Here is a 27,312-nt window from a genome sequence, read left to right on the forward strand (position 1 = left end):
TCGAGTGCCAGTGAGAAGTTATTCCGTACAAAGAAAAATGCTCACACGCCACCTCCTCTAGCTTGAGTGGGCCACTCCCACAAAGTCACCTCGCTAGTTGGCAGGCTGCATTTTGTTGAATGTTGCCTGAATGGCCACCAACTGCAACCTCTATGGGACACAGGTTCTCAGGTGTCGATAATCGATGAAAAAGGAAGACCTACTAACCACAAGGCTGAGGGATGCTTCAGAGATCCTTGACTCACCTGATAGATTAACATTGACTGCCGCAAATGGAACTGAAGAGCCATACTTGGGATGGATTGAAACAACTTTCTGACTAGCTGGTGAAACTGACCAAGCAGAAAAATTGATCATTCCAGTGCCTGTAATGAGAGGTTGGCACCTGTTTCAATGTTATTGAGCACATCCTGACAACGACTGAAGACTAAAGACTATAGCACCTTGAGGGAAGCTTTCCCAAGTTGCAAAAGAAATAAGGTGAAAGCTTTTATACAGGCTGTAAATGCCGAGCAGGTAAATGAGTATACAGTGGAAATAAGAGAAAAGACGATTGCAGTTCCAAAACACAGTAGCATTCAATTAACTGTTGGGTAGCTGCACAGCCCTTTAAGGAGGGTATGGCCATGTTCCTTTAGCCAGCCCTGAACCCGCAGTGGCCAGATGGTCTCGAGTTCCATGACACACTAATCAGAGTCAGGAAAGGTATATTCCCAGTCATCACAATTGATGCTTCTAACCCAATTGACCATGATATTGTTTTTCAAAGGTGCATATTAATTGGCACAGTACAAACCATTATGACAGTCTTGCCCACCCAGATTTTTGAGGAAGTTGCAACGCATTAGTATGAAACCAAAAAGTAATGCTAGTGAACACTGGGCTCCACCTCGAGATCTAAGTGACCTTAGTGAGGATCAGAGACAGGTCGTGAAACAGAAGCTTTCTTGAGTATCATTCCTTCTCAAGGTCAGACAATGATATTGACTGTATTGAAAAGTTGCATATGACCATTTCCCTCAAAGACAAGGAACCAGTCAAATGCAGATACAGATCAGTGCCTAGTCCTTTGTATCAGGAAATGAAGGGTTTACCTCCACAACAGGGCTGGGTCAGGAAGTCAACTCCTCATACTCCTCACGGTTTGTGTGTGTTAGAAAAAAAGATGACACCTTGCGGTTGTGCACAGATTACAGGGACTTGAAAAGAAAGATCCATCCTGACCGTCAGCCCATCCCTCGGTTCCAAGACATTGAGGTGGTAAATCTTGGTTTTCTCTCGTTGACCAGGGGAAAGCTTACCACCGAGGATTCATGTTGGAAGAAAGCAGATTACTGACAGCTTTCGTTACACCATGGGGGCTTTATGAGTGGATTTGCATCCCCTTTGGTTACACCATGGGGACTTTATGAATGGATTTGCATCCCCTTCGGCCTCATGAAAACCCCCGTGGCCTTCCAACGTTGCATGGAGGAATGTTTGAAAATGCTTCAGGATAACATCTGTATTCCTTATCTGGACGACACACTGATTTTCAGTAAAATTTTTGACAACCATGTGAATGATGTACGAAAAGTGTTACAATGCCTCAGAGTATGACATCAAACTCAAGCCAAACAAGTTTGATCTATTCAAACCTGAGGTCCGCTATCTGGACAGAATAGTCTCTGCTGAGGGCTGTAGAGTTGATCCAACTGTCTTCGAAGCTGTTTGAAAACTAAAAAACATCAGACCTCAGACAGTGGGCCAACTCAGGAAAATGCTTGGTCTGCTCACTTACTACAGGCAGTACATCAAAGACTTTTCACGGAAAGCCAGGTGTCTATATGAGGTCCTAAAAGTAGACTCAGTGGAAGTCCCTGACAAAAACAGAAAAACAAAAACAAGGGGAAAGAAAGTGAGTCAGGTTGTGTCCTCAAACAAGCCAATCATGTGGACAGACCAGCAACAACAGGTACTTGAACAGCTAATTGACTGTCTGCTCCACCCACCAGTGTTAGGATTCCCTGCTTTTGCTCACTGATGCATCAACCAAGGCTTTGGAGCATTACTGTACTAACATCAAGATGGCAAGCTTAGAGTCATTGCTTATGGCTCTCGCACATTAACGGCAGCTGAAAAGAACTATCACTTCCATGCAGCCAAGCTAGAATTTCTGGCTTTAAAATGGGCAATCACTGACAAGTTCCACAATTATCTGTACTATGCACCAATTTTCACTGTGCACACTGATAACAACCCATTCACCTACATCCTGTCGACTGCAAAATTGAACACGACCACCTCCAAGTGGGTTGCAGGGTTAGCTGATTTTCACTTTACAATCAAGTACAGACCAGGAAAGGAGAACAGTGATGCCAATACTTTGTCAAGAATGTCACTGGATGTAGAGTCACTAATGAGAGAATGTTCTGAGGAACTGCCACCTAACACCATTGCTGCTGCTATTCAGGCTGTTGAGATACAGAAAAGGTCCCCTGCAACTTGGTCATTCACAGCTGTCTCCATTTCATTCTCCGCTGAAAGTCAGCCAGCCACTGCATCAATCAGCCCATACCAAGAGAACAGTTACGAGAGGCACAAAAATCAGATCTGTCTGATGATAGAGTGTAAATTGTCAGTTTTCAAGCCACCAGTTAAGGAGCTGAGAATGTTCAGTCCAAGTACAAAATGCCTGTTCAAAGAATGGGACAAAATTGACAATAGGCAATGATGGCATTCTGGACAGAACTACTGCCATCTGCAAGCAGCTAGTCTGGTCAGAAAGATACAAAGGGAAGGTGTTGGAAGAGCTGCACAATAACATGGGACACCAAGGCACTTATCGCACAGTATCCCTAGTATGAGACCGCTTCGTCTGGCCATATATGCAATCAGACATAGAACACTATGTGGCTAAGGCCTGCACTTGTCTAAAACAGGAAAAACCCTGCCATGACATTAGAGCTCCCTTGACAGCTATTGTGGCGACACAGCCATTTGAACTGGTATGCATTGATTTCCTCCATCTTGACTGATGCAAGGGTGGATATGAGTCCATCCTTGTTACTGTTGATCATTTCACGTGATTTTTTTCCCAAGCATACGCCACCAGGTCAAAGTCAGGAAAATGTGCTACAAATTTCATCTTCAATGACTTTGCCCTGAAGTTTGGATTTCCCTCTCTCATCCACCATGACCAAGGGGGAGAACTTGAGAATAATTTGCTCAGTCAGTTAAAGAAACTTAGCAGAATGGCTGGGTCCTGAACAACACCCTATCACCCAATGGGGAATGGTCAAGTGGAACGTATGAACAGGACATTGTTGCAAATGCTTAAGACACAGAAATCAAACTGGAAGGAGTCCCTGAACAAACTAATTTATGCCTATAACTGTACACATTGTGAAATGACAGGTTATTTGCCATTCTATCTTCTACAAGGGAGATCACCCAGGCTTCCAGTTGATATGCTCCTGTTGAAGCACCAGCACCATCTACAGGAGTGGGGCAGTTGGAAAAGTTCAATGCACCTGCTGAAAACCTGCCTGGGGAGGGAATAAACTTACCTGCTGGAATTCACCACATGCCTCTCCTTTATCAAGTGCTGCTGCTGAACCTGAGGTGCCACCCTATCAACGGCCACAAAGAGAGAGACACCCACAGGATGGATGACCTATGATCAGCTTGGCGTCCCTTCCTGCTACAGTGTCCAGCCAGCACCTCAGACGTTACCTGTCTACCAGGCACCAGGACTGGTCCCATGGCTGCCATACCTACAGCCAAACTATTTCCAGCACCTTCAATGCATGGACCCCAGCAAACATAACCCTACAGAGTTGACATGTTTGATTAACACCGTGGACAATTCATAGTCAGTTCCTACAGACTGTTGCCATGGACAATTGGCCAACCCGATAGATGGTTGAAGGACTGCATGTGGACTGTTTATGCAGTGACCAGCCACCAGACATGGACTGTGGCCCTGTGATTATGGATTGTTTGCAGTCATCAGACTTGTTACCCTTGGCCTTTGTTTGAGTGCCAACTCAAAGGAGAAGATCTACAGTGCCAACATCATGAGAGACTGAAAAACTAAAGAGAAAAATGTTTAATTGGTAATGTCAAGGCGACACTTATATTGTAAGGGAGTGTGTGAAAAGTCTAAAAGACAGTAAATTCATGGTCTGTAATGAGGTGAAAAAGCTGTGAAAAGGGTGAAAATGTGTTTAAAAGGATTGTACTTAAAAGGTGTTCAAAAGGTACCTAAAAAAGTAAAAACTCATATTATGTGAAAAAGGGTTAAAATGCCATAATGTTTTTAATTCATTCATTGTTTATTTCATTTTTTATTGGTAGGTAAGAACGGAACCATAATAGTATTATAATGTCTCCGCCCACATTACCAAGGGGAGAATTGCGGTATGTCCCTCATTCGAGTAAACGTTCCCACTGAGGAAACATTACCCGATCAGTCTTGTGATTATTTCTCCCCATTTTCAGGTATGTTGTGGGTATTCCACACTGCTAGAGTGGATGTGATAATCTATTATCTATGTATTTCTGCTTTACTTGTGTGTTGTGAAAATAGCTTTATTATTGTAAGATTCAAATTTTAAATAAATGGGGAACTGAAGACAAGTAAAATAATCATGGTTGGAGATCCTATATCGAAGAGGTTCTTCATTACTCCAAAAGAAAACCTTGCAAATGCTGAAATAAAAAAAAAATAAAAGTGCTGGAAACACTTGACATGTCAGGTAGCATCTGTGGGAAAAGGATCAGAGTTAATGTTACATTTGATGGTTCAGGTCTTGGATCTAAAAATTTAACTCCATTTCTCTTGCCATAGACTTGTTGGGTGCTTCCTGTGTTTATTTTATATATATTTCATACATCCTTGATTCTTCTTGTACAGCTGAAAATAAAATTTTACTCTGCACTTCCAACAGTTTGGAAACATAACTATTGACTTGAATATCGACAGCTGAAATGCTACTCTATCATTTGAAGATGCAAAGTGCAGTGCTGCAGTGCAGTTTAAATATTGGTCTTTATTGTTTTTATTAAAGTCAAAATTGAATTTCACAATATCTGATAACATGGTGGAAATAATTCAAGCAACTTATGAACCAGAAATGTATTGCAAAACACTTCTATTCATGCCAACAAGTGCCATCAAAAGCTGGTTGCTCACCAACTTTGCAGGAAACTGATTGGTCAGCATCAGGCAGGTGGTCAGAATTTATTAAAATATCCTGGTTTTTTGAAAAATCACTGATAAATTTCACCCAGTAACCCAAATTTCAAATAGTTTTGTGCTGAGATATTTTTAAACCTTGCACATCAACTGTAAAACTAGCTTTGAGCTGTGTTTTAGCCACCAGACAAATGCACTTCGATTGAAATAATTCCACACTCAAACTCCAAAGATTTCCAACTATAGATATAAGGGTAAGGAGATATATGGGCAAGGTAAATGCCCTTCAGCATCTGTAGATGGCACTTCCAATCTCTCAGATTTCCCAAATTCAAAACATGTCATCTTCACAGAAACGTAAGCAACAATATTCCAAATTACTATCTTATCACTCCAATGAACCAAACTTTGTATTTTCAGCTGTAATAGCTTTAATTCATTGGTAATGTTTAAACATTTTGCATAACATTGCATCAAGATTTTCATAACTTGAATGTATAATTATGATATTCTCCTTAAACAATTAAACCAAAATTAAGATAATTAAAATGAAATAAAATAAAATAAGATGAAATAAGATGATAGGATAAGACAAATTCAAAGAAAAGTATATTGATGCTTCTGCCTCCTCCCATGGTTCTGAGAAGATTGAGCACATACTCTCCATACACCAGGATATTATGACATATGACATCATTGTAACTATGGTACCAATGCGAGCAACAATCTTTCTTCAAGGGATAGTCATAAAAACACAAAGGTTTTAACTTTTACATTCTGGCCCCTAATTATTATAATAGACATTAATGACTAATACATAATAATTACTATTACAGATACAAAAGTAAATATGTTAAGTATAAAATTAGAAATCAAAACTTTCTGCTTCTTGTAAAAGACAGACTTTAGTAACAGGTTGATTTAAGTAACAAGTCTCAGTTTTAATCTGCACTTGTCGAACAAAACCTTTCTTGTCTGGAACTGCATCTACGATTCTCCCCAACAACCAAGAATTTCTTGGTGCATAATCGTCCATGATAGTTACAATGTCTCTGCATACAAAATTAGATTTAGCTTCAGAGCATTTCAGACTTTCTTGTAATAATGAAAGATATTCTCTAACCCATCTTTTCCAAAATAAATCCACAATAAACTGAGCTTGTCTCCATCTGTGTCTTGTATAGAATTCTTCCTTCTGAAATTGACCTGGGAGCATTAAAGGTTTAGATTTAAGAAGTAAGAGATGATTTAGTGTAAGTGCCTCAATGTCATTTGAATTGATAGAAATTTTTGTTATTGGATGACTATTTAAAATAGCTTCAATCTTACAAAATACTATCTGAAGATTGTCATCATTCAGTACTTGACTATTCAAAATGGAATTAAGAATTTTTTTGATTGAGCTAATCATTATTTCCCAGACACCTCCATGATGTGATCCTGTGAGTGGGTTAGATATCCAACTAATTTATTTTTGAAGTAATGCATCATGAATTTTATGCTGATTCCAATTTTGAATTGCTTTTCATAATTCTAGATGAGCTCCTGTAAAGTTAGATCTGTTATCAGAATGTAACTCTTTTACTTGATCACATCTGGAGATAAAGCATTGAAGAAAATTGATAAAAGAGTCTGTATCATGTGATAACGCTACTTCATTATGAATTGCTACAAGTAAAAGTAGCTTCATATCGTTTTTCAACACTTCTTCCTCATTTTACTTGCAAAGGACAAAATAATCAACTCCCACATATGTAAATGGGGGTTCATCAGGCAAAACTCTATCTTGTTTCAAATTGCTATTTATGTCTATCCAGATTTAGCATTTGCACGTCGACAATTAATGCATTTTGATATAATTCTTTTGATCAATGTCGAAGCATCAAGTATCCAATATTTCTGGTGTAATTGGGATAACATGTGATTATAACCACCATGACCTGTTTTCTCATGTATGTGTTGAATAATCAATTCAGAAATATTAAATTCCTTAGTTAATATAATAGGATGTTTAACTTATTGCTTTTTCCATTCTTCCTCCTACTCTCAATACAACATTCACAAGAATGATATTCAGCTTTTAAACAAGACTTATCTTTGTAACATTCAGATTCTTCTTCATTTTTGATATCTCATTATCAAATACCTTTTTCTGACAAAAACAAATTATCTCCAATTCAGCATTGCCCAATTAGGTAACAGCTCTTTTGAGCCTTCAGATTCTCTTTCTTGATACGATGTAAAAATATTGATTTTAATCTAAGAATCTAAGCTACTGCCCTTTTCAAATGAAACCACAAAGAATGATAGCAAATTAATCAGATCTTCTTCATTAGATAGTTGAATAGTATTCACCTTAGTGTTTTGAATTTCTGGATCCTCCATTGAAATTTCCTTTAACTCTTGTGGATTTTGAGGTTGACTTTCTTGATATTGCATAAGAGGTTGAGGACTGAACTCTTTTCAGAAACGATTGAACTTTTGATCCTCGTGAAGTTGTCAGCTGGATTATCCACTCCATTGAATAGCATGCAAAAACTTCTCGATCTCATTAACTTTGTTAGTCACAATGGTACACAACCTCATGGTTTTGTTATTAATGTACTTAAGCATTCATGTACTATCAGTCCAAATCATAGAATTTGCTAACTCCATTTGTAATTCCTTTCTTAACACAGTGTCCATTTTGCTCACCATAGTAATGGCAGTCAATTCCATTCAACATATGGTGACTGGCTTTAATGGAGCCACTCTGGCTTTTCCCATTACAAATCCACAATGTGCTTGCTCTTGGTTACTTTGCAGTAGTAAATAATTGGCAGGACCAAAGCCACCTTCGCTTGCGTCAGCAAGGTGGTGTAACTGAGCAAATCTGTTGGTTTAAAATATCTGTTGATTTCAAAATGTTTAAACATATTAAGACTCTCAATCCAATTCATCCAATCCTGTGCAATGGAATCTTTTATAGCTTCATCCCATTTTAATTTTCTTCTGTACAATTCTTGCAGTATTTTCTTGGCTATTAATACCACTGGTGCCAATATTCCTAAAGGATCATATATTGAATTTATGATCAAAAGAACACCTCTTGTTAAAGGCCATTCTTTCAAAACAATTTTGAATTTGAAAACATCAGATTGAACACACCATTGCACTCCCAGATTTATTTTTGTCAGGTAGAGTGTCACAATCCAAATCAAGATGTTTTTATCTCCTTTGCTTTTTCTGTATCAGGAATAACAGCCAACACATCTCGACTGTTGCTAATCAATTTCATAAGGAAGAAACCTCCTTTATCACAGATCTCTTTTAACTCATGATAAAGATCTATTGCTTATTTTTATGAAGCCACTGAAGTAAGACAATCATCAACAAAGAAATTATTTCTGACGATTCTTATAGCTTGAGAACTAACTTGCTTTTCATTACCTTTAGCACATTTCCTGAGAGCAGAATTTCCACAACTTGGTGATGAAGTTGCTCCAAATAGATGAACTGTCATTTTGTAATCAATCATATCTTTACTGTAATCACCATTAGACCACCACAACAGTTTTAGGAAATCACGATCTTCTGATGGTACTTTTACTTGATGAAACCTCGCATCAGTATCTGCAGCAATTACAATAGGCTCTTTACAAAATATTATCAAAACACCTATTAAAGTACTGGTTAAGTCTGGACTTTGTAAAAGTTGAGAATTCAATGAAACTCCTTGAAATGATACTCCACAATCAAATACTACTCGTAGTTTCTCTTTTTGTGGATGTATAACTCCATAATGAGGTAAATACCATTTTTTTACCATCTTCACATTCCAAGGTATCTTCTGAAGCCTTTTCTAAATAACCCTTGGTTATCATATCCAGCAAATGAAAGGAAGAATTTTTCTTGAATTTTCTTTTCAAATTCAGCATACGCTGTCTTGAAATAATTTCATTATCTGACGTACAAATTTCTCTTTTCTTCGAAGATAATGCTGTTCAGTAATGACCATCAACATGTTTAACAGAATTTGAAACTAAATCCAGAAACTGTTTGTCCTCCTTTGAAGGTTCTTGAATATCTTTGTGATATTCAGGTATGACAGAGTATTTAGAGGTGGTTTGGGATTATTGTTAGAGCAGGTTGCACACAAACATTTTAAAACAGAATTTTTGCAGGACTTTTGCAGAGTGCTATTTTGCAAAAGGCAACAAAGTAGCAACATATGGCAGAAGCTTGTCTGGAAGAGCATATAATCTTTGCAGGCAGAAGCAGAACAGCTTTGCTGTCAGAGAGGGAGGGAGGGAGGGAGGGAGGGAGGGAGGGAGTGAGAAAGAGGAGAGACAGAGGCTTCGGTTCCAGAGGGACAGGCTGGCAAACTTTGGAAGATGGCTTGGTCAAAGGAGAAGACTGACTGTCTGAAAGAATCTCTGTGGTGACCTGAAAGAAAGAGGATCATCTGGAGATCCTTGAAGGGGGCAAATTTTGTCAGCAAATCTGATTAAAAACGAATCAGGTGTGGATGTCGTGGAACAAAAGGAATCTCTCTCTGAAAACCAGCAAGAACCCTCCTGAGTGGTAACTATTTGCCTGTTAAGCACCAAAGCCTGGTGAACTTTATTAATGCTAATTTATGTGCACAGTACAAGAATTGCCCACAACCAGTGACATTGGACTGTGAACCAAAGAAATTTTCTACACTTACATACTTGTGTGTAAACACACTTGCACTTAGAATTAGAGGGGTGTTAACTAAGTTGAGAGTTATAAGTTAAAGTTTGATTCTGTTTTCATGTACAAATATAATTAAAAACAACTTTTGTTTAAGTTGTGGCGGCACACCACTAGGCATGCGAACTGCTTGTAATCCATGTGGCAGGGCAATCGGCCAAGATGGCACAATCGGGGGTTTCCCCTTCTTCTCAGCACAGGGCTCAGAAGCCCACGCTGGGAGACCACGTGACGCCCGGGTGACATCAACGACCCCCAGTGTGGTTCTCAGCCAGGTCAGAGCTGGGAGTATAAGTCCAGCCCAGCAACCTGTAGTAAATAATTTCTGCTCTCTGAGCTCAACCCGTCTGGTTGTGTGTTCTTTCAGTAGCAGTGTAGCTGTTGCTACAATTGATGACCCCGACTGGTTCAAACGTCTTTGAACCCATCATGAGCGAACCTGGGATCAGTGCTATAGCTGTCAAGCTGCCTGAATTCTGGGTTCAGGAGCCGGAGACCTGGTTTGGCCACAGAGAGGCTCAGTTTTATCTCCACCAGATTTCATCTGACACGACCAAATTTTACCATGTGGTCACCACCCTGGACCAGGCCACCGTCAAATGCGTGCTGCACCTTGTTCAGTACCCACCCGCCGAAGGCAAATACGAGACCATCAAGTGAATGATCATCGGATCCCTCAGACTAACCAGGCACCAGCATGCCACTCAGATGCTGCATCTTGATGTCCTGGGGGACAGGTCCCCGATGGAGCTGATGGACAACATGCTCACGCTCATTGATCACACCAACTGTCCACTCTTTGAGTGCATTTTCCTCGACCACCTGCCCAAGGACATCCGGCCATTACTGGCCCAAGAGAGCTTTACCAACCAGAGGAAGGTCGTTCAGAAGGCCCAAGAGCTATTGCTCGATCGATTCCTGGAGGGCTCGGTGGTCCAGCAGTTCATGAGGCACGGGCATGACCACGCCAAGCCCACCCCTAGCACTGTGGTATAGCATCTGGCTCCTCCAGGGGCCACCAAGAGCATAACCAGGGGCATGGCATCTGCTCCAAGCCTCTGCTTCTATCATCAGTGCTGGGGAGCGAAGGCTCGGAAGTGTTGTCAGCCCTGCTCGTTCCAGGGAAATATGCAGGCCGGCCGCTGTTAATTGCTGTGGTAGCTGGCCAAGGACACAGCCTTCTCTACCTATGGGACTCAGTCAGAGGCCGGCAGTTCCTCATCGACCCTGAGGCCCAGATCAGCATCATCCCGGCCACGGCCATCGAGTCCAGGAACTGACCTTGAGGACCTCCCCTCCATGCTCCTAATGCAACAGATATCCGGACATGTGGAGACAAGACAGTCAACTTCCAGATTGACCAACGAAATTCTCATGGAGGTTCACCATCTTGTGTCCCTTCCGACCACCATCCTGGATGCCGACTTCCTCCTCACCCATGGGCTTCTGGTGGATATTTGAGGTAGACACTTGGTGGACGCCCGTACTTTGTAGGCCGTTCGCCTCGATGCCTCCCGCACAGAGCAGCTGCAGATGGCCATGATCAGCACACCCAGAGACGGGTTCCAGCGAATCCTGATGCGTTTCCAGCCTTCCTCAAGCCACAGTTCTCCGCTGCCTCACCGTGCCACAGGGTGTTCCACCACATCCCCACCCAGGGCCCACCAGTTCACGCCAAGGCACACCAGCTCCCCCATGACAAGCTCCAGGTGGTGAAGGTGGAGTTTTCGCATCTGTTGGAGCTGGGGATCATTCAGCAGTCCAACAGACCATGGGTCTCACCGCTCCACCTGGACCCGAAAGCCTCTGGTGGCTGGTGCCCCTGTGGAGACTATCAACAGCTCAACGAGGCAACAGTTCATGACCATTTACCCATCCCTCACATCCAGGACTTTACGGCCAACCTGCATGGTGCAAGTTTTCTACAAGGTTGACCTGGTGCGCGGGTATCACCAAATCCCAGTGCACCATAAGGACATATCCAAGACAGCCATCATCACCCCCTTTGGCTTGTTTGAATTCTTTCACATGCCGTTAGGGCTCAAAAACACCGCTCAGAACTTTCAGCGCCTCATGGACTCATTGGGCAGGTACCTGGATTTCGTTCTCATTTACTTAGATGACATCCTCTTTGTCAGCAGGGATCAGGTGCAACACAAGGCCCACCTGCGCATCCTCTTCTTCTGGGTGGCTGACTTCGGCCTCACCATCAACCCAGCCAAGTGCCTGTTTGGGAAAGAGTCCATGCACTTCCTGGGCCATACAATCACGGCCAAGGGCCCTACGCCCTCCGCTACGAAGGACATGGCTATCAAGGAGTTCCCACATCCGGACAATCTCAAGGGGCTGCAGAAGTTCGCGGGTATGGTTAACTTCTACAACCGATTTATTCCAGGAGCTGCGCGCATCATGCAGCCACTATTCGCCCTCATCAAAGCCAAGCACAAAACGCTCACCTGGACCCTGCAGTGTCTTCAAGGCCACAAAGGATGCCCTCGCGAAGGCTACCATACTCACCCACCCACACATCAACCTGCAAATGGCACTCTCCGTCGATGCCTCTGCCACAGCCTTTGGTGCCATCCTGGATCAGCAGGTGAACGAACAATGGAAGCCGCTGGCATTCTTCAGCCAGCTTCTCCACCCACCAGAGCGCAGGTATGGTGCTTTTGACGATGAGTTACTGGGCATGTACCTGGCGGTGCGGCATTTCTGCTATTTTTTGGAGGGGAGGAATTTTTCCATCTTCACTGACCACAAACCCCTCAACCAGGCACTCGCGATGGCGAAGGACCCTTGGTCAGTTCGCCAGCAGCATCACCTCTCCTTCGTGTCGGAGTTTACCACCAGCATTCGGCACAAGGTGGGGAAAGACAACATGGTCGCTGATGCACTCTCGCGATACCCGGCCTCGACTTTGACCAGTTCAGCCTGGACCAGAAGTCCGATGAGGAGACGCAAGCCTTCAGGACTGCCATCACAGGCCTGCGGTTCCGAGACCTCCCGATTCAGAGCAGCAGAAGCACCATCCTGTGCGATGTCTCCATGGGCACCCCGCGGCCAGTGGTTCCCCAGCATTGGCGCAGGCAAGTTTTCCATCACATCCATGACCTTTTGCACCCATCCATCATGTCCACGGTCCAGATGGTGGCAGAACAGTTCATCTGGCATGGGATGAGGAAGCAGATCACAGGCTGGGCCTGAACTTGCACCCATTGCCAAATGTCCAAGGTACACAGGCACACCAGGATGCCCGTGCAAGAGTTTGAGCAAGTCAGGAAATTATTCAGCCACATTCACGTGGACATAGTCGGGCCCTTTTCCATTTCCCGGGGCAACCATTACCTGTTCATGATGGTGGACCACACCACTCGTTGGCCCGAGACGATCCCGATGCCGGGCACCTCCACAGACTCCTGCTCCCAAGTGCTGTTGCACGGTTTGGTAGCCTGGTTCGGCATTCCGAATCACCTCACCAGCGTTTGGGGCACCTAGCTCACCTCTGCGCTCTGGGCACAGCTCGCCAACAGATTGGGGATTGAGCTACACCACACCACGGCCGATCACCCACAGGCCAAGGGGCTGGTCGAGCGTCTGCACCGCCACCTTAAGTTGGCACTTATGGCCCACATCACCTGTCATGACTGGGTGGACAAACTGCCTTGGGTGCTCCTGGGCATCCACTCCATGCCCAAGGAGGATCTGCAGGCCTCATCAGCTGAGCTGGTCTATGGCGAACCGCTGGCACTTCCTGGTGAGTTCATCAATGCACCTCACAACCTCCATCGGTCACTGCACAAGCTGCTTCCCCACCTCCGGGCCTGCTTGGACTCCTTCGCACCACCACCGCTGCCCACACATGGCACATGGCCATCCCATGTCCCCAGCGAGCTGCTTTCCACAGAGTATGTTTTTATTCGGCGGGTCCTGCCAGCGGCACCGCTGCAGAGCCTTTACGAGAGGCTGTATAAGGTTGTCCAGCGTTCAGTGTCTATGTTCATGCTGGACATCGGTGGCAGGCGGGAATTGTTTACTATGGACAGGCTGAAGCCAGCGCACCTCAACCCCACCGAACCAATGATCGTGGCCAAGCCCAAGAAGCAAGGCCACCCAGCTAAAAAAGATACTGGCGTCGGTTCTGGGGGGAGGCTATGTGACGGCACACCACTAGCTAGGCGAACCAGCCCCACTTGTAATCCATGCGGCGGGGCAGCCGACCAAAATGGCGGTGTCGGGGGTCTCCCCTTCTTCTCATCACGGGGCTTAGAAACCCGCGCTTGGGGACTGAGTGATGTCCGGGTGACATCAGCACCCCCCAGCATGGTTCTCAGCCAGGTCCGGGCTTGGAGTATAAGTCCATCCCAGCAACCTGCAATAAATCAGTTCTGCTCACTGAGCTCAACCCATCTGGTTGTGTGTTCTTTCAGTAGCAGTATAGTTGCCGCTACAAAGTACCCCTTTGATGTGCAAATCTATTGCTGTTTGGTTTTGGGGTCCTCTGATTCCATTAGACAGAGAAATCAATTTTAAACTGTTGTTCCCACGGTCATTAAGTTTGATAACTGAAATTTTGTTGACATTTACATATGACAACTTCTGATTATTATTCATTGACAATCGAAGCAATATTCTCACGGCATAAGGTCCATCATTTTGACTTGCTATTACTTCTAGAGGTTCAAGAGCTTTTTATACATCTAATTCAATTAAGATCTTTATCTCAGCATCAATCATGGTTAAACAAACATCTTTTAGATGATTCCACTGTTTGATATCATCTTGGTAGGGAATATTCTCTTTATTCACAGGCATAGTCTTCTGAGTATATACATTTGGAAGATCGCAAAATTTATTTCTATTTAATTCAGCAATCTGTACACCTGAAACTATATTAATTTCAATGTTCCTTTCATCATTCATTGTCTTCAATACAATTTGTGATCTTTTACCATGAAGATTAAGTTTATTCATCAATTCAACAGTACAAAATGATATGGTACTCCCTGGATCAAGATTTGCATGTCTTCAGTATGAAGTTTCCTTTTTTAGCTTTAAACAGTTCATCAACTATTGAGAGAGCTTTATTACTGGCCCCATTAGGACGGTTTAAACCAAAACTCAAGCACTCTCCTTGACTGTGTCTTTAGTCTTGGATTCAGATTGTTCAACTTCCTTCTCAACTTTAATTCGTTGAGTATATAGTAACTTGAGTTGTTTTAAACTGCATATATCACAACTGAGTCTCTTGCTACAAGTTTTGCTGATATGTACATTACACAAGCAAACCAAAACATATTCCATTCTTTAAAGGTTAATTTCTCATCATATGACTTTTTCTCCAATCATGAACATTGTTCTAAAACATGCTACCTTTGCTTTCACGAGCAGTCTGATCTTCCTTTTCCATTATTTCCTTGTTCTTTCTTGTGCTTGTATCTGACACAGCAGTAACAAAGGTACTTCCCTTTGGTTTCTGTTGAGATAATGATTTAGACTTCTTTACATCCTTAGGAACTATTGAAGTATCCTTAATGTACATGCCATCGCAAACATTCTACAACATCCTCAAAGTTAGCGACCCTTCCAGGAACCATTATAAGCTCTGCAAATTTGGTTTTCCTAAAGTCCTTCAGCTTATAAGGAAATTTATTGACAATAATTGACCTACGGCTCCTAGAACGCTTCTACCAGCGTTGTCTCCGCTCCATCCTCAACATTCATTGGAGCGACTTCATCCCTAACATCGAAGTACTCGAGATGGCAGAGGCCGACAGCATCGAATCCACGCTGTTGAAGATCCAACTGCGCTGGGGAGGTCACGTCTCCAGAATGGAGGACCATCACCTCCCCAAGATCGTGTTATATGGTGAGCTCTCCACTGGCCATCGTGTCAGAGGTGCACCAAAGAAGAGGTACAAGGACTGCCTAAAGAAATCTCTTGGTGCCTGCCACATTGACCACCGCCAGTGGGCTGATATCACTTCAAACCGTGCATCTTGGCGCCTCACAGTTCGGCGGGCAGCAACCTCCTTTGAAGAAGACTGCAGAGCCCACCTCACTGATAAAAGGCAAAGGAGAAAAATCCCAACAGCCAACCCCAACCAACCAATTTTCCCTGCAACCGCTGCAACCGTGTCTGCCTGTCCCGCATCGGACTTGTCAGCCACAAACGAGCCTGCAGTTGATGTGGACATTTACCCTTCCATAAATCTTCGTCTGCGAAGCCAAGCCAAAGAAGGAGCAAGCAAATTCAACTCTTGTAAATGTACACTACCTCCCATTACATTACAACATCCTCTCAGAGAAAGTGCATATACTTGTAAAGCCATTGTGTCCTCTGATTTTATTGCTGGCCAAGAAAGAATCATGTCTATGTGGGCCCTTGCGATTTCATGTTCATCTCTATAATTATGATGCAATAATCCCTTTGCCTTTTAAAACCATGATCTTTTCCATATACAGTAAAACCTCATTAGAACGCGGTAGTTGGGGTCCAAGATTTCATACCGCATTACAGCCAAGTTGTAGAACAGATGCGGGGCGGTTGGCGCGGGATTTTGGGGCAGGGGCTGCTGGTAAGGGATGTCAGGGCAGGGGCTGCCGGTGCAGGACTTCGGGTAAGGGGCTGCCAAGGTGGGATGTCAGGGCAGGGGCAGTCACCGTGAATGTCGGGGCTGGGGCGGCAGGCATGGGACTTTGGGGCAGGGACTGTCGGCAAGGGACATCAGGGCAGGGGCTGCTGACGCAGAACTTTGGGAAAGGGGCTGCCGGCGAGGGACATCAGGGCAGGGGCTGCAGGCACTGGATGTCAGACTTCGGGGCAGGGGCATACCACACCGAATGCCCATGCCCCGAAGTTTCGCACCAACAGCCCCTGTCCTGAAGTCCTGCACTGGGGGACAGGGGCAGTGGTGAGGGGGGCTGTCAGGCATGGGGATGGGGCTGTCAGGTGCAAGGAGTTAGGTCACTGGCTGATTGTCATCAGCCCACCCCTTAGCAGTTTGGAGTCCACAGACACCCGCGCTATAAGTGATTCTGCGGATTAACAAATCGTGTTCTAATGAGATTTCACTCTATTGGCAAATTTTGACTAGTTCCTTCACCTGTCCTCCGGTGTACTATTTTAGGTAATACAGACATCTTTGGCATTTTTGGTATTACTTTCAATGTGATTTTCAAAGGATTTCATGAACCTCAGATATTATATTGGATTTCCATTAAAAATTCAATTTCCTTCTTAGGTAAACCATATAAACCTTATTGCTGTGCTAACAGAGCAGAAATTTCATTTTGTTTTGCTATGAGTGATAATATATTGTCTTGTTCCCCATGACTTGCGACTGGTTGTCTTGTGGTGAATGGAACATACAGAACTTGAACTGGTGCCATCGATGTAGGACCTTGGTATGTAAGTGATGCCATTGGTGGAGATCCTTGACTTGTCGCTGGTTCTTCAGCAACACAAAGAGACATCATTTGTTGAGTGTGATCAACTCTCATGATTGCACCTAGTTAAAATGCTCTCCTTTCGGGAAGATTCACAAATTGTTTGCTCAGAAATGATTGAATGTTGCTAGCATTTTCCACAGGGTTAGTCATTGACCTTTGAGCTCCAGCAGCCTCATATGTGGCTCCTTGCTCTAGTATTCTCATTTCATGTGGCTGCGGTACCCATTGACCTACTGGTGGCTCCTTGGATATTTCACTTTGAGTGATAGATCTTCCAGAAGCCTGAGCTAACGTTTTTATGTTGGCCATCTTTTTTTTGAATATTTTATTTATTCAACATATATAATATCAAGAATTTATATTATACAGGTACCATAGTAGCCTAATAAAATGTTACAAATATATGCTGAAACTATACAAAAACTAAAATACAAAAAAACAACTACAATAAAAACTAAATCCCTATTGACCCACCCTCCCCCCAAACTAATCTAATCCCAAAACTAAAATATATGATATTTCATTGGAAAATTTTTATAAATAATTAATTTGGATTGCATCAGTTGACTCTCAGAGACCTCAAATACATTATAAAATTATTATACCTTCAGGGAAAACTTCACTGATCAGGAAAAATAAATAAATAAATCATAGTTTTAATTCAATCAGTTTAGCATATGGAACTAAAATTTGCAAAAATAAAGACTATTTATCTCTTAAATTATATGTATTTTTTAATTGAATACAACTTGAATTTTAGCAGGCCATCTATCTAATGTTAATGAAACATCAGATTTCTATGTTACAGTAACACATTTCCTTGCTGTCACTAAAACCAACTTAATAAACTTTAATTGAAAATCTGACAGCAATAATTTAGGAGTGACACTTTCAAAATGTCCTAACAAAGGTAATTCAGGATTTAAAGGAAAGTTCACACCCATTATCCATTGTAAAAATTTTACTGATAGAAACCAAAAAAGTCTTGACCTTTGAAGAAGATCACGTAGAATGAACAAAAGTTCAAATTTCTGTTCCACATCGAAAACATTGATTCAATAAAATTAAACAAACCTGTAATATATATGCAATTGAATTTTTTTTTAAAATTCATTCCATCAGTGATAATTTGTTCCAAATTTGAAATATATTTTAAAATAATTTCTGATTCTAGTTTCTCTCTTAAAAAGTCCTCAATTGAAAATAACAAAAAATGTATTATGAACTATATCATATTTAATTATTAATTTATAAAATATCAATCTATTATTACCATAATAATCCTACTTTAAAGATTCCCTTATAATATCATATATTAAAAAAATGATAATCTTTTGAAAAAAAAAACAAGTGATTAATTAATGGCATTTCTTAATGAAAGAATATTTCCATCAGTTTCTAATGTAACTTTATTCCTAATTTTCAACAAATGTTTTAATATCAAAGCTTCCTTGTCTATTATACTAGATTCTATAGCTAAGGCAAACAAAGATGGTGATAAAGGATACCCCTTCCTGGTAGATCTATTTAAATTAAAAGATTAAGATGTCTGTCCATTAGTTGTCACTTTAGCTTTAGGATTTCTATTTTAGGCCTTAAGCCAATTTATAAAATTTGTACCAAAACCAAATTTACTTAACACCTTAAATTTAAAAAAATCTCACTCTAACCTATCAAAATCTTTTTCCACATCTAAAGCTACAATAAGAGTCAAATCTTCCTTCTTCTGAGCTAAATAAATTATACTTAATAACCTTTCTATATTCTCTAATGTTTGTCTATTTGTAACAAAACCTATCTGATGCATAGTTATTAAATCAGGAAGATATATATTATTCCTATTTGCTAATACTTTTGCAACAATTTTATAATCTACATTTAACAAAGATATTGGTCTATAAGAAGTAGGCTGTAATGGATTTTTTTTAGGAATAACTGTAATTATTGCATAGAAAAAAATGTTTCTGGAAAACAATGTTGTTTAGAACTCTGTTCCATTACTTTCATAAATAATGAAATCAATAAATATTTAAATTCTTTATAAAATTCAACTGGAAATCCATCTTCACCCAGAGATGTATTATTTTGTAAACTAGTAAACACATCATAAATCTCATGTTCAGTAAAAGGACTCTCTAGTTGATCTAAGCTTTCTTGAGTCAAACACAGTATTGATAGTTATGACAAATAATCACCCATAACCTCTTCATCTTGTAATGATTCAGATGCATATAACTTCACATGAAATTCCTTAAATACATCATAATTTTATGGTTTATATATCACTTCATTATCCATTTGTATTGCATTAATTACTTTAGAAGATTATTCTGCTGTTAATTGAAAGCAGAACTTTATGTGATCATTCACCTAACTCATAATATTTCTGCTTAGACTGTAATATCATTTTCTCTGTTCTGTATGCTAACATTGTATTACATTGTAATTTTTTTAATTTACAAAAGTTCTATATTTATCCTCAGAGGATTATTTATGAATTTCCTTTTCCAATAAAGTTTTGAAGAATAACATATTTTGCCTTATAGATAAGCTTTCAATGTATTCAAAATAACAAACATATTTTCTAGTGAATGTAAATTAGTTTCACAAAACAACTGAATATGTTCTCTTATAAATGAACAAAAATCTGGTCTTTCAATAATAAAAAATTCAATCTTCATCTATAAACTGAATGTTGTTTTTTCTGCAAATTCCAACTCAAGGAGAAGAGGGTATTAATCTAGGCTTATAATTCCTCAACATGATTATCCAACTGCACGAAAACCAACAAGGTCGGGTCAGATACAGCAATGAGCTCTCTGAACCCTTCTCCATTAACAATGGCGTGAAGCAAGGCTGTGTTCTCGCACCAACCCTCTTTTCAATCTTCTTCAGCATGATGCTGAACCAAGCCATGAAAGACCCCAACAATGAAGACGCTGTTTACATCCGGTACCGCACGGATGGCAGTCTCTTCAATCTGAGGCGCCTGCAAGCTCACACCAAGACACAAGAGAAACTTGTCCGTGAACTACTCTTTGCAGATGATGCCGCTTTAGTTGCCCATTCAGAGCCAGCTCTTCAGCGCTTGACGTCCTGCTTTGCGGAAACTGCCAAAATGTTTGGCCTGGAAGTCAGCCTGAAGAAAACTGAGGTCCTCCATCAGCCAGCTCCCCACCATGAGTACCAGCCCCCCCACATCTCCATCGGGCACACAAAACTCAAAACGGTCAACCAGTTTACCTATCTCGGCTGCACCATTTCATCAGATGCAAGGATCGACAATGAGATAGACAACAGACTCGCCAAGGCAAATAGCGCCTTTGGAAGATTACATAAAAGAGTCTGGAAAAACAACCAACTGAAAAACCTCACAAAGATAAGCGTATACAGAGCCGTTGTCATACCCACACTCCTGTTCGGCTCCAAATCATGGGTCCTCTACCGGCACCACCTACGGCTCCTAGAACGCTTCCACCAGCGTTGTCTCCGCTCCATCCTCAACATCCATTGGAGCGCTTTCATCCCTAACGTCGAAGTACTCGAGATGGCAGAGGTCGACAGCATCGAGTCCACGCTGCTGAAGATCCAGCTGCGCTGGGTGGGTCACGTCTCCAGAATGGAGGACCATCGCCTTCCCAAGATCGTGTTATATGGCGAGCTCTCCACTGGCCACCGTGACAGAGGTGCACCAAAGAAAAGGTACAAGGACTGGCTAAAGAAATCTCTTGGTGCCTGCCACATTGACCACCGCCAGTGGGCTGATAACGCCTCAAACCGTGCATCTTGGCGCCTCACAGTTTGGCGGGCAGCAACCTCCTTTGAAGAAGACCACAGAGCCCACCTCACTGACAAAAGGCAAAGGAGGAAAAACCCAACACCCAACCCCAACCAACCAATTTTCCCTTGCAACCGCTGCAATCGTGTCTGCCTGTCCCGCATCGGACTTGTCAGCCACAAACGAGCCTGCAGCTGACGTGGACTTTTTACCTCCTCCATAAATCTTCGTCCGCGAAGCCAAGCCAAAGAAGAATAATTCATAGCAATCACTCTGATTAATTTTGAGCAGAAAGCAAAAAAAATCAATTCTAAAATATGTATCGAACCTACTAAAATGAAAAGGGTAATCCCAAACCTTAGGACGCAGCCATCTCCATTTATTAATTAAATTAAAATTTTCATTAAAGATAACAATGTTTTAGCCACCTTTGATTTCACTATATTTCTTGAAGATTTATCCAATACAGATTCTAAACAATAATTAAAATCACCATCCACCAAAACATTTTCATGTACATTCACTAAATTTTAAAAAAGTATCCTGTATAAATCTCTGATCATCAAAATTGAGTGCATAAACATTCTATAAAGTCTATTCTTCAGAAAATATTTGACAATTTACAATAAGATACCATCCCGCCAGGTCAGTAATTACATTTTGAATTTTAACTGGTAATTTTTAAAATAAAATTACCACTCCCCTAGCTTTAGATTTAAATGTAGAGAAAGCTACCTGACCTACCCAATCTCTTCAATTTTGAATGCTCACTTTCATTTAAGTGGGTCTAGTAAAAAAAAACAATTTCTACTCCTTTTTTTTATATATATGATAAAAACTTTTTCTATGGATCCATTAATTCCATTAATATTAAAACTAAATATCATAACCTCTTTACCCATTATTTTTCAAAATTTTATCATACATTCCTGTCCAGAAGGAATTCCCATTAATTAAATTAGTCTGAGGTTCCATCATCTGCAATCCAAAAACATTGAATTTATTCAAAGTACAAACATTATTAAAATAAGTGTTAGGCTAACAAAAGAAAAAGCAACAATAACAAATCACTCCCTCCCCAAAATCAACATTACCACTACCATTTTACGGGTTGTGGTCAAATCATGAAAACACGTGTAGTCGTCAGAAGCTAACAAACACAACCCCCAACTCCAAGGGGAAGAGGAAAATTCATTATAGAAAGAGGAGAACATAGTCCCCATTTATTTAATAAATCATTTCAACAAGTCCTTTTGTGGTAATCAAGACTTGGGTAGATCTTTAACAAAATCTTTAGCCTGAATATAATTCGAGAAGAAGGCATTCTGCTGATCTGGCATGAATATTTTTAATGTCGCTGGGTATCGCAGAAAATTCGTGACCTTTATCATATAAAGCCTTCTTAACCAGATTAAACTCTTTCTTCCTCTTCAAAAGAGCTTGACCCAAATCTGGATAAAAAAAGATCTTATCATCCTCTTAGTTCAAAGGTTCATTTTCTTTAGCTCTTGTCAATGTCAAACGAGCTATCTTCTCTCAGTCTTGATAATTTAAAAATCTGGTCAATGTAGACCGATATCTCTGATTCAGTCCCATTTTGGCTGGAGAGCTCTATGGGCTCTCTCAATCAAAATTCCCTCTTTGTCATTTTCTTGTCCAAATATTTCTGTTGTCCAGTCTTGAAAAAAGATGAATTACATCTTGGCCTTCTTTGCCTTCAAACATTCCAACAATTGTAAGATTATTCCTTCGACTATATTTTTCCAAAATATCAACCTTCTCCAGTAGAGAAACCAAATCAGAAACAGAGTCCTCATTAACATTGGTTCTTTCCGCAAAACGGTGAACTTCTTTACGGTCATCTTGAATACTTTCTTCTAATTTATCAACACTTGGTGAAACATTATTTATTGATATGGTTAAATCAATTTTAGCTTGTATTTCTCCAGTTAAAAAAAAAAATTATTTTCCATTGCATTCGCAAGTTTATTAATTTTCGTCTCAATTTTATCCATCTTTTTTCTTAAAAAAAAACATTAAATTCTTCTTCTGTGATTGCATAATCATTAGCATTATCTTCCATACCAAGGAAGTCTTCTTCTTCTTCCTCTATAACTGGAGCGCTGGACTGGCCTTTTAAGAGGGGTAAAGGTTCTTTTTGTTTATTTTTCTCATGCGCAATGGCAGAGAGCTGCAAAGATGGCTCCGTAAGATGGCCCCTCTCCAGCAGATCCAGGAGCTTCCATATCTTCTAGAGCACTTTTTTTTGCTATCTATTCACATTTGCATGCTTGAAGCATGCAAAGCTGTACTTGCTCTAGATACCTTTGAAGACTTTGAAGATCTTCCTATATTCATCACCTTGGAAATACTATCATCAGGATTCACATCTGAACATTCAGATACTGCTGATTGAGTCTTTATCTTCAGCACCAGCAGGGCCTTGCAAACTGTTCCAGTTCCGCTAAGCTCTAAGTCAGTGAATGAGGTCTGCAGTGCCTTATCGTAGTCCTCTTCTTGCTTTGTAGTTGAAGCTGCTTCTTCCCTGGTGGCTGGCTCAATCTCCTGCCAAGTATTGGTAGTCTGCTTTGCTAGCTCAACTCACGACCAGACACCTCTGAAATGAACTGTTTGCTCAAGGTCTTCTCCATCTTGGATTCTTCTCGCTTTGGCCTGGGAACTGAAACTCTAAACAAATTTGTATCTTGCATGGTCCCTTTAAGAGAATTTATTTTGCTGAAGTCTCTGCTCTTCACAAACTGACAGTTTCTCAAAACATTTCTTCTGGGTTTCCTGCTAATGGCTTGTAGCAATGGCTTTGGTTCTATCTTATCTCATTTCCAAGGCCACTTGGTTCGATTTGAACTGCACAATCACAGACAAACTTGCTCTAACAAAGGCCTCTGGCTTCTTGAATCTTCTTTGGCTTTCTTTAAAGCTTAAATGCTTTTAACAAATTGAGTTCTTCAGCTTTCTTCCAAACAAAGTTCACAACTTGCATACTTTTCTTTGAATAAATAATGTAGATGACACTTTCCAAACTCCCGCATTTCCCAATGTCAAAACATGTTATCTTCACAGAAACGATGATATTCCAAATTACTATCTTATCACTCCAATAAACCAAATTTCATATTTTCAGCTATAAGTAGCTTTAATTCGTTGTTAATGATTAAACATTTTGTGTAACTTTGCATCATCATAATTTGAGTAAATAAAGCATACTGTATATTGATGGTATTTTTCTTCAAACAATTAAACCAAAATTAAGATGATTAGAATGAAATAAAATAAATTAAAATGAAATAAGATGAATTCAAAGAAAAATAGTTTGATGCTTAGAAGACTCAACGCAAGCTCTCCATATCCCCAATATTATGAAATATGATGTGATAGTAACTATGGTAATACTACAAACAACAATCTTTCTTAAAGGGATAATTATAAAATTACTATAAAAACACAAGGTTTTAACATTTACAGCATCCACCACACTACATTAACTGGTGATATTTATGATGCTTTGCAAGACTCTGGAAAGAGTGAAACGCTTCCCAAATCTTTGAAGCCAATTCTTGTCAAAAGCAGATATTGATACTAAAATTCATCAGTAACTAGCAATGCACCAACACAGCATATAGTCAAATGAAGCAAAGGGAAATTGATGTTCATATGCTTGAAATGGAATGAAACTCGTAGTCCATTGGGTAACAGTAATCTCTATCTTTCAATGTTCTGAGTTCTGGTCAATCTAAACAGGAACCATAAGGCAATGGAAAGATAGCACTAACTTGTAGATCTCTCCAAATCCAGCACAAGAATAATTAAACTAATGTTATTGTTTTATTCCAAGGTTACACCACACCCTCATTCCATTATAGCATTGATATGCCTTGTTATCTTATATATATGACTTCTGAAATATTTTCATCAAATTGACTTCCATATCCTAATCTCCACCATTCCTTTGTGTGAGCCACTTCCTCTTCATCTCAGTTCTAAATGCTTTACCCTGCATCCTGACACTGTGAATTCAGCGAGAGAAAATATCCCCTTTTCTGTCAATCCCATTAGATCTTTGCAAGTTATGAATGCAAGAGGAGAATTATTCAGCTCAAGCAAAAGCAATGTGCAGTAAGATCTTTCGTGGTTCTGGAGAAGTGGAATTTTTCAATGGAAAACAATGTAATTCAATTGTGGAGGTAGTGACAGAAGAACATTAAAAATGTATAAAATGTTGGAAATACTCAAGAGATCAGACAGCGTCTATGGAGAGAGAAGATTTCAGATTTATTGTCAGAGTACATACATGATATCATATACAATGCTGGGATTACAGCGACTTATGTGAAACTTCACTAGTTCCACCTACCCATTCCCTTGCCCATAACCCTACAAGTTATGAAACACAAAATCACACATTCATATAATTTTTTTTAAATAACTGAATTAAATCAAATAATATTTGACAGTAACAGGCCCTTCCAGCCCATGAGCCCATGCCCACCTCCAAATACACCAATCAACCTATAACCACTTTGAAGGGTGAGTAAAACTGGAACACCTAGTGAAAACTAGGTGAAGACATGACAAACTCCTTACAGACAGCACCTGATTTGATCCTAGTGTTATGTTCTCCATTGTACCATTGGAGGTCTTAATAAACACTCAGAGAAGCTTGTAAGTTTAGCACAAACATTTACTCACATCTCAGCCTGCCAGTCATGTTCTCCTCCAGCACTGGTAGTCAGGTAATGGTGTTTTTTTTCCTTGTTTCCTTCCCTTCATGTTTATTTTGGTTTATAGGGATTTTTTTTTCCTATATGATGTGGGTTTCTGTCAATCCCATGTTATGTCCTCGGTTGTACCATTGGAGGTCCTAATAAACACTCAGAGAAGCTTGTAAGTTTACAGCAGAAACTTTTACTTACATCAGTACTGGTCAGGCTGTGTGATAACACTGTCACACTGAGCATGCTCACCACTCAGTGTGATGTGACTCTTACAGTGTGACTCACTGAGCATGCTCACCAATCAAGTGTGATGCGGCTCTTACAGTCTTGCAGTGTTCATGCTCCAGCATAAAATAGACCCAAGTTTCCACTGTGTATAACACCTAGGTCTCTGGCACTGTAAAAACATTGTGCTAACTGTTGCATTAATTATGCTGCTAAAAAATCTGTTATTTAATTACTTTGAGAAATGTTTCCCAAAATGCATTTCAATGGCCCTCATTGCATTCATCCTGATCTCATCTGCTGTATGCTCAGAGGATAGATATCTCAGCTTGGGAGCTGGGAAATCTGAGCATGTCTCTCTTGCACTGTTGGACTCCTTCAAGAAGTCCACCAGCAGAACATACGCACCTCAGAGCTGGCAGGCAACTGAGCAGTCCATGTTCCAGAGTCCTAAACATCCACTCTTTTAAGGGCATAAAACTTCCAATGGAAGATCTAACCCATTATCAAACAACTTCTGCATTCTTCCTTGAACTTGATTCATTGAAGTCAATGCACAATACTGGGTACAGTAAAACCTGTGGTATCTGACACCGATAGGGATTGGTAGATGCTGGATAAGTAAATGTTCTGGTTGCTTGAGATGGCCACTCCGATATAAAACCTACGACCCAAGGATGTACTCTTACAATGCCTAACTAATTCACCTGCATTAAGAATAAACAGTTAAAAAGACAAAAGACAAAAATACTATTGTACTTACATTGAACATACTTCACTTGCTTGATTACAGTATATAAACCTTAAAGTATTTTACTTTATTTTCAATCACATTCTTTGAAAACATTTAACCATCGCTGTATCTGCAGGTTCCAATCCTCCACGGAGCCACACGAAAATCAAACAATAACATTATAGACAACTAACCCCCCTCCCCCAAGTTTACAGTTAAAGCCTCTGACTGGAGTGACTTACTAAGCAGGAACATGGAGACACTTTAAGAGAGTCTCACCAACAGTGAGCGGCATCAACCAGCTCTTCAGCCTGGCGACGCCATTGCTGTTTCACACAACTTTATTCAAACAGCTGCTATTAACAAAGCACGACCGAAGCTCTCTGCTGATTGAATATTTACTCCCAAGTTCACCAAAGATTTATGTGTTACTCTAGAGAACAGTTACTTTTACAATATTAAACTTTTGTATTTTTCAGCTAATATTTTATTCTTATTA

General features: G+C 40.7%; 1 protein-coding gene across 4 annotated transcripts in view; it reads right to left on the bottom strand.

Annotated features, from left to right (window-relative positions):
* brinp1 (bone morphogenetic protein/retinoic acid inducible neural-specific 1) overlaps window positions 1-26,069 on the bottom strand; it is a 578,248-nt gene extending 552,179 nt beyond the window's left edge. For 2 of the 4 annotated variants that reach the window (XR_011356129.1, XM_069932730.1), the window contains exons 1-3: window positions 25,830-26,069; window positions 15,266-15,368; window positions 8,609-8,791 (exon numbers count right to left, since the gene is read on the bottom strand). The gene's annotated coding sequence lies outside the window, so the exon portion shown is untranslated. The remainder of the gene's footprint in view (window positions 1-8,608; window positions 8,792-15,265; window positions 15,369-25,829) is intronic. The other 2 variants (XM_069932734.1, XM_069932740.1) reach the window with 2 other exon arrangements.
* Window positions 26,070-27,312: the final 1,243 nt, after the last annotated feature.

The sequence above is a fragment of the Narcine bancroftii genome, chromosome 1 (genome assembly GCF_036971445.1).
Source record: "Narcine bancroftii isolate sNarBan1 chromosome 1, sNarBan1.hap1, whole genome shotgun sequence".
Classification (NCBI taxonomy): Eukaryota; Metazoa; Chordata; class Chondrichthyes; order Torpediniformes; family Narcinidae; genus Narcine; species Narcine bancroftii.